The sequence below is a fragment of the Dermacentor variabilis genome, chromosome 7, assembly GCF_050947875.1.
Source record: "Dermacentor variabilis isolate Ectoservices chromosome 7, ASM5094787v1, whole genome shotgun sequence".
Classification (NCBI taxonomy): Eukaryota; Metazoa; Arthropoda; class Arachnida; order Ixodida; family Ixodidae; genus Dermacentor; species Dermacentor variabilis.
The window spans coordinates 162,483,287-162,495,663 of record NC_134574.1 but is presented as its reverse complement, the minus strand read 5'-3'; the positions used below and the strand labels follow the sequence as shown (position 1 = coordinate 162,495,663).

General features: G+C 45.9%; 1 protein-coding gene and 1 long non-coding RNA gene across 2 annotated transcripts in view; one reads left to right on the top strand and one right to left on the bottom strand.

Moving 5' to 3' along the window:
• Positions 1–12,377, top strand: part of LOC142588365 (uncharacterized) — a 198,391-nt gene that overhangs the window by 127,252 nt on the left and 58,762 nt on the right. The window lies entirely within an intron of this gene.
• LOC142588369 (uncharacterized) overlaps positions 1–12,377 on the bottom strand; it is a 45,444-nt gene that overhangs the window by 2,614 nt on the left and 30,453 nt on the right. The window contains exon 3 of the long non-coding RNA XR_012829706.1: positions 8,495–8,680. This is a non-coding gene — a long non-coding RNA (uncharacterized LOC142588369). The remainder of the gene's footprint in view (positions 1–8,494; positions 8,681–12,377) is intronic.

The window sequence follows — 12,377 nt, the reverse complement described above, 5'->3', positions numbered from 1 at the left end:
CTATAGCATCAGACAGAAATACGCGGCCTCTGTCACTCAGCAACTCTCTGGGGGCTCCATGGCGAAGTAATGATCTTACGCAGAAGGAACCAGGCAACATCCCGTGCAGATGCGTTTGGCAGAGGCGAAGTTTCGGCGTAGCGTGTGAGGTGGTCTATCGCCACTATCACCTAGCGGTTGCCATCTAAGGTAGTCGGAAGGGGCCCATAAATATCAACTCCGACCCGGTCAAAGGCCCGTCCTGGACAAGGCAATGGTTGCAGTGAAGCAGCTAAGGCATGATGGGTATTCTTGCGGCGTTGCCAAGCAAGGCAGGAGCGAACATATGGGCGGACGAATCGGTACATCCCGCGCCAGTAATAACAAATTCGCAGGCGCGCGTATGTTTTTAGTACTCCTGCATGTGCGCATTGCGGGTCATCGTGAAACGCTGCACATATGTCCGAACGTAGATGCCGAGGAACCACGAGTAACCATCTGCGCTCGCCCGAGAGGTAGTTACGGCGGTATAGGAGCCCGTCACGAACAGAAAAGTGGTGTGCTTGACGACGAAACGTACGGCCAGTAGAAGGCGCTGATGGGTCTGACAAAAAAGCCAGCATTGCAAGAATTCATGGATCCTTCTGCTATCCGTGGAGGTGAGGGAGGACTCGCATATTTGTACTTTCTGATGATTGGGCTGGTCTGACACTGGCGAGCGAGGCAAGGCATCCGCGTCCAAATGCTTACGGCCAGAGCGGTACAGCACTCGAATATCATACTCTAGGAGGCGAAGCGCCCATCCAGCGAGGCGGCCTGAAGGATATTTTAAGAACGACATCCAGCAGAGTGCGTGGTGGTCCGTGATGACGTCGAACGGGCGGCCGTTCTTAGTTATGGCCCAAATGATAGCTAGGCATTCTTTTCTGTAACAGAATAGTTAGCTTCCGCTTTCGTGAGTGCGTGGCTAGCGAAGGCAACAACGTATTCATCGAAGCCAGTCTTGTTTTGTGCAATAATAGCGGCAATGCCAACGCCACTGACATCCGTGTGTATTTCTGTCGGTGCGCTTGGGTCAAAATGTCGGAGTGGGGGGGGTGAGGTTAGAAGATGACGCAGCGTCGTGAATGCGGAATCGCAAACTGGCAGCCAGGCCAAGAGGTCGTGCACATGGTTACCCGCGAGAGGCTGCGTCAAATGTGCTATTATGGTGGCGAAGTTGCGGATGAAACGACGAAAATAGGAGCATAATCCGATGAAGCTACGGAATTCTTTTGTGGTCTTTGGCAGTGGGAATTCGGCAACGGCTTGGAGTTTGGTTGGGTCTGGGAGCACACCATTTTTGGAAACAACGTGAACAAGGATGATTAGCTGCTGGGCGGCGAAGCGACACTTCTTTAAGTTGAGCCGGAGTCCAGCATCGGCAAGATAAGTAAGCACGCGTTTGAGTCGGAACAGGTGAGAAGAAAAGTCCTGGGTAAAGATAACAATGTCATCGAGATAACAAAGGCATGTCTGCCATTTGAGGCCCCGGAGGATATTAGCCATCATTATTTCAAATGTTGCAGGCGCATTACAGAGGCCAAAGGGCATCACAGTAAATTCATATAAGCTCTCAGGCGTAACAAATGCTGTTTTCAGGCGATCTTCATCAGCCACCGTGACCTGCCAATAACTGGATCATAAGTCTAAGGACGAAAAGAATTCAGCGCTTTGGGGGCAGTCCAGTGCGTCGTCGATACGGGGATGAGGATAGGCATCGTTCCGGGTTATCATGTTTAGTCGTCGATAGTCCACCCCAAAACGAATAGTCCCATCATACTTTTTGACCAGCAGTACCGGAGAAGCCCAGGGACTGTGTGATGGCTGTATCACGCCACGTCGAAGCATGTCTCCTACGTGCTCATCGATGACACGGCGCTCCGTCGCGGACACACGGTATGGACGTTGGCGTAGAGGCGCGTGACTGCCGGTGTCCATGTGATGAACGACTGTGGAGGTACGTCCTAAACTTTGTTTTTGGAGGTCGAAAGAAGTTCTAAATCGCTTAAGGAGGTCGAAGATCTGCGTGCGCTCACTCGGAGTGAGGTTAGGATCAATAAATGGAGCAAACGTTCGGTCACATGCAGGCGCAGGCGCAGAGACAGGGAGAGTCATGGCGTCAATGTGAAGAGGAGTCGAGTCATCACGCATATCGTACAGAGAGCTCGTGCCGAACTCATAAGCAAAACCGAGGCACTCGCCACGATGTAAGCTTGATGGACACGAAAACGGATTCGAAACGTAAAGTGCGCTGCAGCCCTGGCGAAAGGGAAGGAGGGCAAAGGGAAGCAAGAAAGGATGACGGCGTACAGCAAGCTGAGATGGCGTGAAAAGAACTGTGGAGTCGGAGAAAGCAGCACAGGAAACGGGTGCAAGGGCAGAAGAGAAAGGAGGGATATCAGCGTCGGTGGCGACGAACACCCGAGCAGAAGGTGGAGGCAAATCTTCAGAAGTGTTGCCGCAAAATGGTGTCAGCGCAATTTCTGCACGGGCACAATCAATAACACCGTGATGAGATGAGAGGAAGTCCCATCCTAGAATTATGGCATGAGAGCAGCGGTGAACAACAACAAACTCAATGTGGTGTAAGCTGTCTTGTATGGCGACACGGACGGTACATGTTCCTAAGGGCTCAATTGGCTCAGCGCTTGCTGTGCGTAACGAACTGACAGAAAACGGCGGGCGCTCCAAAAACTTTTTGGAGCGCATGGCGAAGCTGGCCAGCAATCACGGACACTGCGGCACCCGTGTCGACAAGCGCGTGAACGGCGATACCTTCGGCAAAATCTTCAATGACGATCGTAGGGAATAAACGAGGGCTGGAGCAGTTCGAAGAGATAACAGTCAGTGCCTCCGGAACTGCGCCTTTTAGTTTTCCTCCACAGCTGGAGGGCGGCGGACGATGGGGGTGAGAGAACGTCGACGGAGAGATGGAGACCGACGAGTGTTTAGGCTACGGGGAACAGGAGATGAAGGAGCGAAGTGCAGAACTGGTGGCGAATAGCGGGACTAGGAGTCAGGAGCATACCCTTGAGATCTCGCAGTATCGGGAGGATACCAACCGCGGCGGCGGCAGAACCGTGCCACGTGGCCAGCAAAGCCACACGCGAAGCAGATCGGCCGATTGTAGGACCTAGCTAGCGGTGCACAGTTCTGGGCTGGGCGTAGGGGCTGCGGAGGCGCGCAGAAGCCGCTTCTGGGCAAGTAGTTCGCAGCTGGAGAAGGCGAGGCGTAGAAGCCGCTTGTGGGAATTTGTGCGCAACTTCAGGCGGTGGTCTTGGCATGGCGACGGCGGCAGCGTACTATCACCGTCAAATGAAAATTGAAGAGCGGAGCGCGTGGCCCAAGCATAAGTGAAGATATAGTGTGCGCCGTCCAGTCATCCCCATTGACAGGCGCGCACATCCGGTTTCGCCGCACTGTGCGATCCTCCTCTAGTGAGATAATTTTGCTTCTGTTCTGGTTCTTACGTTTGAAACGGAGAAAATAAAAAACAAAAATGAAACTAAAATATTGCAGTTTACGCCGAGTCTTGTCGCACAGATCGCCGAAACCACAAGCGCTGTCGGCGAGAACAGCGGTGCGCGTGGTGCACCTTGCACCGTCATCGCAAGGTAGATTCGCTCGCGCGGCGCGGTGATGATGACTCGCTTTGGAATTACATTCCAAAGCGAGTCATCACCACCCATTCGCAGGCACCATTGTATAACATCCATTTGAAACGGCTATGAAACAAAAAAAGAAACGTCTTTATCGCGCAGCCGCGCTCTCACATTCTAAGTTGGGATGCGCACAAGACTGCATCTGACGCTTAGCTTGCAGCCATCAGAGACGCCAGAGAAAACTTTTTATCTCCTGTGTTTCTGTCGATGGTTGCTTCTAATGAAAATAAATTTTGGCGCACCATTAACCCTCGGCCTCACGACGCTATCACCTTACATGGTTCTTCTGACGAACCCGTACCCAACAGTCTTTGTGCGACCTTTCTTGATCAAACATTTGTACAGAATTTTCCTTTGCTCCTTCAAATGAATTACCCCCGATACAAGCGTTCAATTACGTAGCTATGCCTTTAGTACGAATCGACTTATCTGGTGTCTCTAAGCTTATCGAAGGGTTAAGTAACTCATCTCCCGGCTTCGACAGTATTAACACCAAATTTTTGAAGAACACTAGCGTCTACTGCTCTATTATATTAAGAAAACTATTCCAACAATCTTTGGACACGGGTACGCTCCCTCAAAAATGGAAAATAGGGAAGGTGATTCCAATCTTTAAATTAGGCAATAAGAACGTTCCCTGTAATTATCGCCTTATTTTTCTGACCAGGGACTGTTGCAAAATACTAGAACACGTAATCTACAGTAACTTGGTTAACTTGCTGGAATGAAACTCATTTTTTAGCGTGGCTTAACACGGCTTTCGCAAATCATATGCATGCGAAACGCAACTTATATGTTTTACTCACACATTGCACCAAATCTTAGATCGATCATCGCATACCGTTTGCATATTCTTAGATTTTTCAAAAGCGTTTGACAAGGTCTCACAAGATTACTGCTTTATAAACTAAATCAACTAAATTTAGACACATTTTTGTTAAAATGTATTGAGTTTTTTCTTACATATCGTTCACAGTTTGTTGTCGCGAATCATTGCCGCTCTTATTTTAGCCACGTTTCTTCAGGCATTCCGCGGGCATCGCAGCGCTTTTGTTTCTTATCTATATCAATGACTTGGCGCCTCGCTTAAAATCTAACGTTCTTTTATTTGCTGACGACTGTGTAATTTTTCGCGAAATAAGAACTGTTAATGACACTACCCTCTTACAGTCCGATCTTGATGCTGTTGCTACCTGGTCCAAAGCATGGTTAATGGAACTTAACACTAACAAATGTAAAACAATGCATATTTCTCGCCTCCGCATCTCCTTTTTCCTTAACAGCGTTCAATTAGAATGAGTCACCTCGTGCAAATACCTTGGCGTTAACATTACCACTAACTTAACCTGGAACCTTCACGCCGAACATATAATTATCAACGCAAACCGCATGTTAGGTTACTTACGTCGTAACTTCCTTAGAGCGCCATCGTCACTTAAACTATTACTGTATAAAACTCTAATATGTTCCAAGCTAGAATACGCATGCTCGATATGAGATCCAAGTCAGGATAGCCTTGTAACGGCACTAAAACTGGTTCAATATAACTGGTTACGTTAATTCTGTGTAACTACAATCAAACCGCTAGTGTTACTGCTATGAAGCCTAAGCTTGCTCTCTCATCCCTGTCTGCGCGACGCCAAATTTCCCGACTAACCCTTTTCCTTAACTTGTATTATCATCATGTTCTGCGCGACTAGTTTATCTCTAGGCCACATTACCGTTCCCATCGCATCGACCACAGCCACAAAGTTGGAATTGATATTTGCAACACTAAGCATTACGTTCACTCTTTTTTGTCCAGGACTAGTCGCGATTGGAATCACCTTTCTTCTGATGCTGTATCTATCAGTGATAACCAACACTTCCGAAATTTTCTTGCTAACAGTGTATAAACAGGGTCTTTGTAATGTTGGTTTTTCGTGTTATTGTGCCATTTTATGTATTTTTTTCCAATGATATAGATAACATTGTATCATGAGCGAATATTGTATTCTTCTTTTACGTTTGGTTGTGTATTAACACCACTACCCTCTGTAATGCATTTGGCCCTGAGGGCATCATAGATAAATAAATAAATAAATAAATAAATAAATAAATGCATAAATAAACAATCGTGACCCGATCGTAAGGCAGTTACGATGCAGTGCCAGTGCCTTCATTCTTCCGCTGACGGCGTCACGCGCGACCTGTTGTGATTGTCTCGTTTCGCGCAGCGCACGATTTTGCTCGCTGTGCGTGAGGACACCTGACTAGCGGTATGAGCGAGTGCTACACGAATATTGAGGCAAGCGCATCACTAAGCATGATCGTGAGCTTGAACACGGTAGAAAATGACATAGTTTCGGTGTCTGCGCGTGCGACTGCGCGACGTGGGAACAAGCACACGAAACGGAAACGGAATCTTTTGCTGCGGTGCGAACTAAAAACACACACGCAGACATTCGGTTCGTGTTTTATTATTTCTCTAAGCTTTAATTCGGCAATTCAAGCAGCATATTCAACAAATAACAGATGTTGCGTTGAATAATTCTCGCACTCACATGTCACTACAAACGACGTCACAGGGCAAACACGCTTACGTAGACGCGCTTGCACGTGTACCTCACCCTTCGGCTTAGAATGCGGCAGCCGTGAGGAGAAGGAAAAACGGCGTTCGGTTTGAAATTTTAGATCTTTCCGCGGCGCGTATCGACGTAATACTTTGCAGACATGATCGTTATCGCACATTGCATTCTCTACGCTTTTCAACTCAAAATGACCAGACCTAGTTAGCGGCCTTTTAACATGCGCTTGTCGAGCTGCCTTGTGCGCTGGTACATTCGCAGAGATATTGCCGTGGCCAGGTACCCATTAGTACATTATTGTGCGATTCTGTTCACTTGCTTTTGTGAGTTCCTTTAGTGTCTCGTAAGCTAACGACATGTCTTGTAAATTGCTGATGTCACCGTGAAGTGACGACAAAACCGCCTCCGAGTCACAAAGGATGACTCATTCTTTTCTTTTTTTCACTGAACTTATCTGTCGTAGCACAGCTAATATTGCAAAAAAAAGCTCTGCTGTAGTCTGTGATGTCACGTGAGACAGTTTAAACGTCTGTATACGGTTCCATTCTGGAATGACAAAGGCAGCTGTAAAAGAATTTCTTTGACAAGAATCATCTGTATACGCTTCAATATAACTAGGGTATAGAAAGTATATCTTGTATAAGGCTAGTTGTGCTGCTTCCTTAAATATGTCTCGTTATAATTCCTTCATACGAAAGTTCAATTTTTGTGTGGAACGTCGGAGATATCGGAGTTCCAGAATTCGTGATGTGGTAGTAGATTTTTGTGCTCCTTAATCGCCGAATCGATCTTCGCCCTGGCTCTGTGAATTAGTGCACTTGCTAGCAGGCGCCTTTTGTGCTGCACTGAAATGCAAAAGTAGTGTCGACAGGTTTCGACCGTTCTCATAATAGAAAATAGGAGCATGACGTGCCTCTGCAATTAATAAGGAACATGAGGTTGCTCGAGGAACGCCTAATTATACTCCGAGGCTCCTAGTTATTGATCGTTCAAGTCGCTCTTCAGATGAACGGGATATTCCATGCAGGACAGGTGAAGAATATGTTGTCTTTTGCTTTAGTGATGCATGCTACTAAGACCTTTCCTTCGTCGGGTCCCCCAGCATGTCGTCCAATCTCCCGCACGTGATGTCAGCCCTGGTCATAGTGACCACCAGTTTCCCTTGTGGTTCTTCGATGGTGACTGCTCCAGAGATGAACTTACTGAGAGCGGCAGCGGAGTGGGGTTCTCTAGCTGTCAAGGTTTCAGTCACTCGTCAACCGGCGCGCGCACCTAGGGGGACGTCAACCGGATAAACCATACGCCCACACTTTTCGTGCACACATGCGCAGGTTGCTCGAAGTTCAATGGTACGCGGTGCGATGCCATTGGGTCAGAACTCCGAGCCTTCTCACACAAAAGCATTGGGAATGCATATGTGACAGCGGATGATTTTTTTGTGTCTAGCAACGTCACCAAACTCTTCGCTCGCCGTATTTAACAACGCATGTGAGTGCCCCACGCACTATTCACGGAAGGAAGCTTCGCGGAACGGGAAATGATAGCAAACGTCAATTGTTCGCCGCCTGTCATATCGCACCACCTCACAAGGCGGAGCAAGCTGCAGAAGATAACGTCAGAATTGAACGGTGTTACCTTTGCGAGTTGGCTTAGGAGCATATAAGTCCCCGAGCGCCCGCATTAAATAACGCAGAGCTCCGGCAAAGATGGTGGCGAAAGCTCATCGCCTCGTTGTGGCATCTGCTAGCCAGCGAACTTTGACAAAGCTGCGGGAACAAAATAGTCATAGCTGCTTCTGGCAGCCCGCGAGTAGCCAGAACCGTCAAGCCACCACGAAAATGAAACCAAAAATGAACGCGCGGTGGAAGTCCGCCGCGCGTTGTGCGGAGCAACCCGAGAGGATCGAACATCGGGCAGCGCATTCCAGCAGCCAGCTGATAGCCAGAAATGAAAAGCCGGAGAGGCTTCTAGAAAATAGAAAGTGCAGGATATATATATATATATATATATATAGTTGAAGTTGATGCACAGGACAATGGTCTTGCATCGACTTCAACTAGAGGTTGAATCTCCTTCACCCTTTTTCTTTGTTCCTAAGTCCGTGCTCTTGCTTGCGCTATTTAATAGTTACTATCATACCAAGAACCCGGCATTGCAACTAATGATTACCGGCTATTTTGCATTCGTTCCCATATTGTACTCATCCATTCGGTTTAAGCTCATAACAAAGGGTTAATGACTTACGGTTACAGGTTTCCAAACACTTTTTTACTGTTGAAAAATGATTGGCCGTTCTGATGCAAGGCGAGTACCAATACTTTATACACTTTCCATCTGATATATTAAATCCCCAGGTTGCTCTAACGTCCCCTTTGGAGCACATTCCTGTAGCTTCTCTTATAGGTTGTCGGCATATAGGTGTTGCTGGGCCTGTGAACAGGAATAACGCATAAATGTTTGCACACATTTCTGGAAGAAGACAAGGCAATCATTACATATTATAACTGTCTAAACACACTGGAAAAGTCACTAAAGAGATGTTGTAAGCCAACTTCGTCTACCAATAGGTTATTTACAGCAGTGGTCCAAGAGGGACGATTAGTGAGAATGATTCTGCACAAAACGTACACTTTATTCCTGGCACACTGTGGGCGAGCCTAGGAGACAGTGTTTTTGCCGCTTGGGAGGCCGGCTTGCAGTAAGTTGAATGCGGGCCCCGATACGTAGCAGCGAGTTTCAGAGGCACAAAAGAATAATTGATGGTTATTTTGACAGCATGTAAACAGACCAGCTTATTTCGGTTCCATATATATCACTAAAAATTGCTGTGTAGGTGAAGGGTAGGATGCCTAAATTGGCTATCCACGATATAACTGGCAGTTTCTCCGCGCCAGCATGATTCTATTACATATAATGTACACAAATAAATTAAAAGAACGTTCATGCATGCATGTAAAACAACGTTCATGCATATAATTCAGACACCAAATTACAATGTGCAACTTCCTACTTAAAAAGAGTATGATCATGACAAATTCATTATCCCTTCCCAAAAGAAAATTACCTCACGCTAAATTTCCACAAGAAATTACATTTCATTGCCGCGAACGTCCAACAGCGCCAAAGACTAGCACAAAGAAAATAACACAACAAGAGCGCTCTTGTGACCTCCACGCCCTGCAAACTATTGTGGTCCAATGCTCAGTAGAAGAATAATATACAGACGATTGGAAAGAATTATAACAGAATTAAAAATTTAGAGCGTAGTCATAATATGTCAACTGTTTTATATTCAGAGATAAAGTACTACAAGAAGTGCTAGTTTTAGCGCTATTTAAATTGACAGGTGGCTAAAGTGGCGGCGTAGTGCGTGAGAGCAGTTCCCACCTGTGCAGGATACACAAAGTAAGTTTTGACATGTCTTCTCTTTGCTTGTATCAACGTGTCTACAACTTGAAATAATTCATTCTTGAAGTGCTATGGTTTAAAGGTTTAAAAGCTTCAGGGAACCAGCACGCACGTCTAATAGGCAATCATGAAATCCTACTAAAATATGTAGCATTTTATTTCTTTAATACATCCAGATTTTTATTACAGGCACTAGTTTCCTAAATTACCACAATAGCATATAACTCGCCACACAGTGAAACCACTACAACACGATACCTTGGCGCAATTACAAACGGCACGAAATGTAACATAGCGTAAATAACTGCTTAGCCACAGACGCACGATCAATAGCAAGACACATGTGCCTAATCAGTTTTGACGCGATAAGCGAATAATGCTGTACGTGAACACTAACCATTTTACTGGAATGTACAATGACGCATGTGTCACCGGGCTTGTTCACCGGTATCACCTTGGCAAATTTCTCATTCCTCGGGAAAGCGGCAATCGACAATTATTTCATGAATATGAGATATACCGGGTGTCCCAACTATCATGCACCAAGATTTTAAAATATACGAATGACAGGTAGCTGGGCAGAACCAAGGTAACGCTGTTTGCCGTCGCTTGGATAAAATCAGACTATTTTTACATTCCGCCTAATTGCACAATTTGTCCTAATTCATGATGAACTTCCCAAATATTGTAATTAGATGAAAAGTGTCAATAAGAAAATTGTAGAGTAACATGAAAAACTACCGATTCAGCTTTCTGTTGCTAAATACTTGCTACATAAATGTGTTTTTCTGAGTGCGAAAGAAGTCGATTGTATCCCGGCCACGACGGCCGCATTTCGATAGGGGAGAAGTGTGAAAACACCCCTGTACTTAGACTTGTGCACCTTAAAGAAACGCAGAAGTTCCAAATTTCCGGAGTCCCCCACTACGGCGCACGGTTCTGGACAGAGAACTCCATAATTTATTTTAATTTTAAAGAAGCCTGCGAATACACCCAAAGTGCCTCGAGCGGCCAGTCGCGCAGCACTTTGGCATGCATTCGTGGGCTTCCTTCACGCTCGGAAAAACACTTTATGTGGAACGTATTGAGCAACATGAAGTTGTATTGGGAGTTTTTCATGTTACTCTACAATCTTTTCATCTAATTAAAATATTTGAGAAGTTTATTAATTAATTAAGACAAATTGTGCCATTAGGCGGGATGCAAAAGACACCCTGAGTATCTCCAAGAGACGGTAAACAACATTACCCTGGTTCTGTCCACCTACGTGGGATTTGCATGTTTTTAAATCTTTGTGCATGATAGTCAGGATGCCTTGTATATATAGAGATATAGGCTTACCGAGTCAGTATATCGCTTTAAGAAGCTCATTGGTATTTTGTCGGCGCCACTATTTTTTCTTTTCTTCAATATTTAAGAGCAGTGAAAGCGTGCCAGTAAGATCTTGATGAGGGCTAGTAGCTTCATATTTAGATCAGCGCTAGTAAGACGAGGACACGAAGAAAGCAATACCACGGACAAGCGCTGACTGCCAACTGCAAGTTTATTTGACATTCTCTAGCCACTTTATGTCTTTTCCAGCATAGGCATGCGTACATGAGTCGCAAATACGTCTGCAAAATCAGCAACATCATGCAAAAAAGCTTTTTCCGACAAAGCAAGTGAGGGAGCGCTTACAACGTTACCTCCTTCCTTTCTAATGTAATATGCCTGTATTTCCCTTTCCCTTTTACCTCTTCCCTTCCTTATGAATTTGTTTTTTAAATATGAGAGTGCAGGGACACTTGTTGCAATGTCCTGCTAAATGACTCCCATAGACCTTCTTTACGTTACTGCTGTGCTGACGAGCTCGGTCTCTGAAACACTCTCCTGTTTGTGCTATGTAAGTCTGAAGCACCACCTAGCATGCGATGCTCGTGAACAGTAGCGTGTACACTACGCTGACGTCTATGACCCGCCTTTCGAGCCGTGTTCTGTTAGCGTTCTTGCATAGTCCAATTTATGTGACTTTATAAATTACTGGACTTGCGCTTGATTTATCCTTCCACCTGTGCTGTTTCAGCGTGTGCTGTTCCCCCGAAGAATCAGTATTAGTGTTACTTACAACTCAAGGTTTAGGCGTCATTACCACTCGGCGAACTCGATAGAAGCATCAGCCTTCAAGATAGCGCCAAAAGTTCCCATGTGATGTTCGTTTCTGCTGCGGAAGGCTCTGGGCTCTGTTGATTGGTTTCAAGGCTTCTATTGCGTTCACAGGTACTGTTTGGCTTTCGTTTCCTTGCAGTGGTCCTTTTATATTTCATGGCCCAATTCCGTCCAATGCATATGCGAGGTGCCATTGCTTCGTCCTTCGGGCCTTCTGGACGCCTCAATTACGGTGCCGTTGTCTGTTACAGCGCACACCCGAGAAATGCAAACTCTCGTTTCACCTTATTGTTCTGTCGGCCGAGATACTGGCCTTGCTGGCTATTCTACGCTTCGTCAATCTCGATTGCTGCATCTTATTATGAGGAATTCCTATACCTTGATTCTTCCAGAAACATTGTTTCTTTCCCTTTGTTTCCCTGTCTTGTCATTGAGGCACCTGTGGAACGTCCTATAGCAGTAGTGTAAGATGGATGATCAGTTATAGTTAAAAAAACATCCGTGGACACCTTCAAAACACCGGTAACTGACAAGATATAGCTCCCCGTCGTAAAACTCATTTCTCGCCACACAC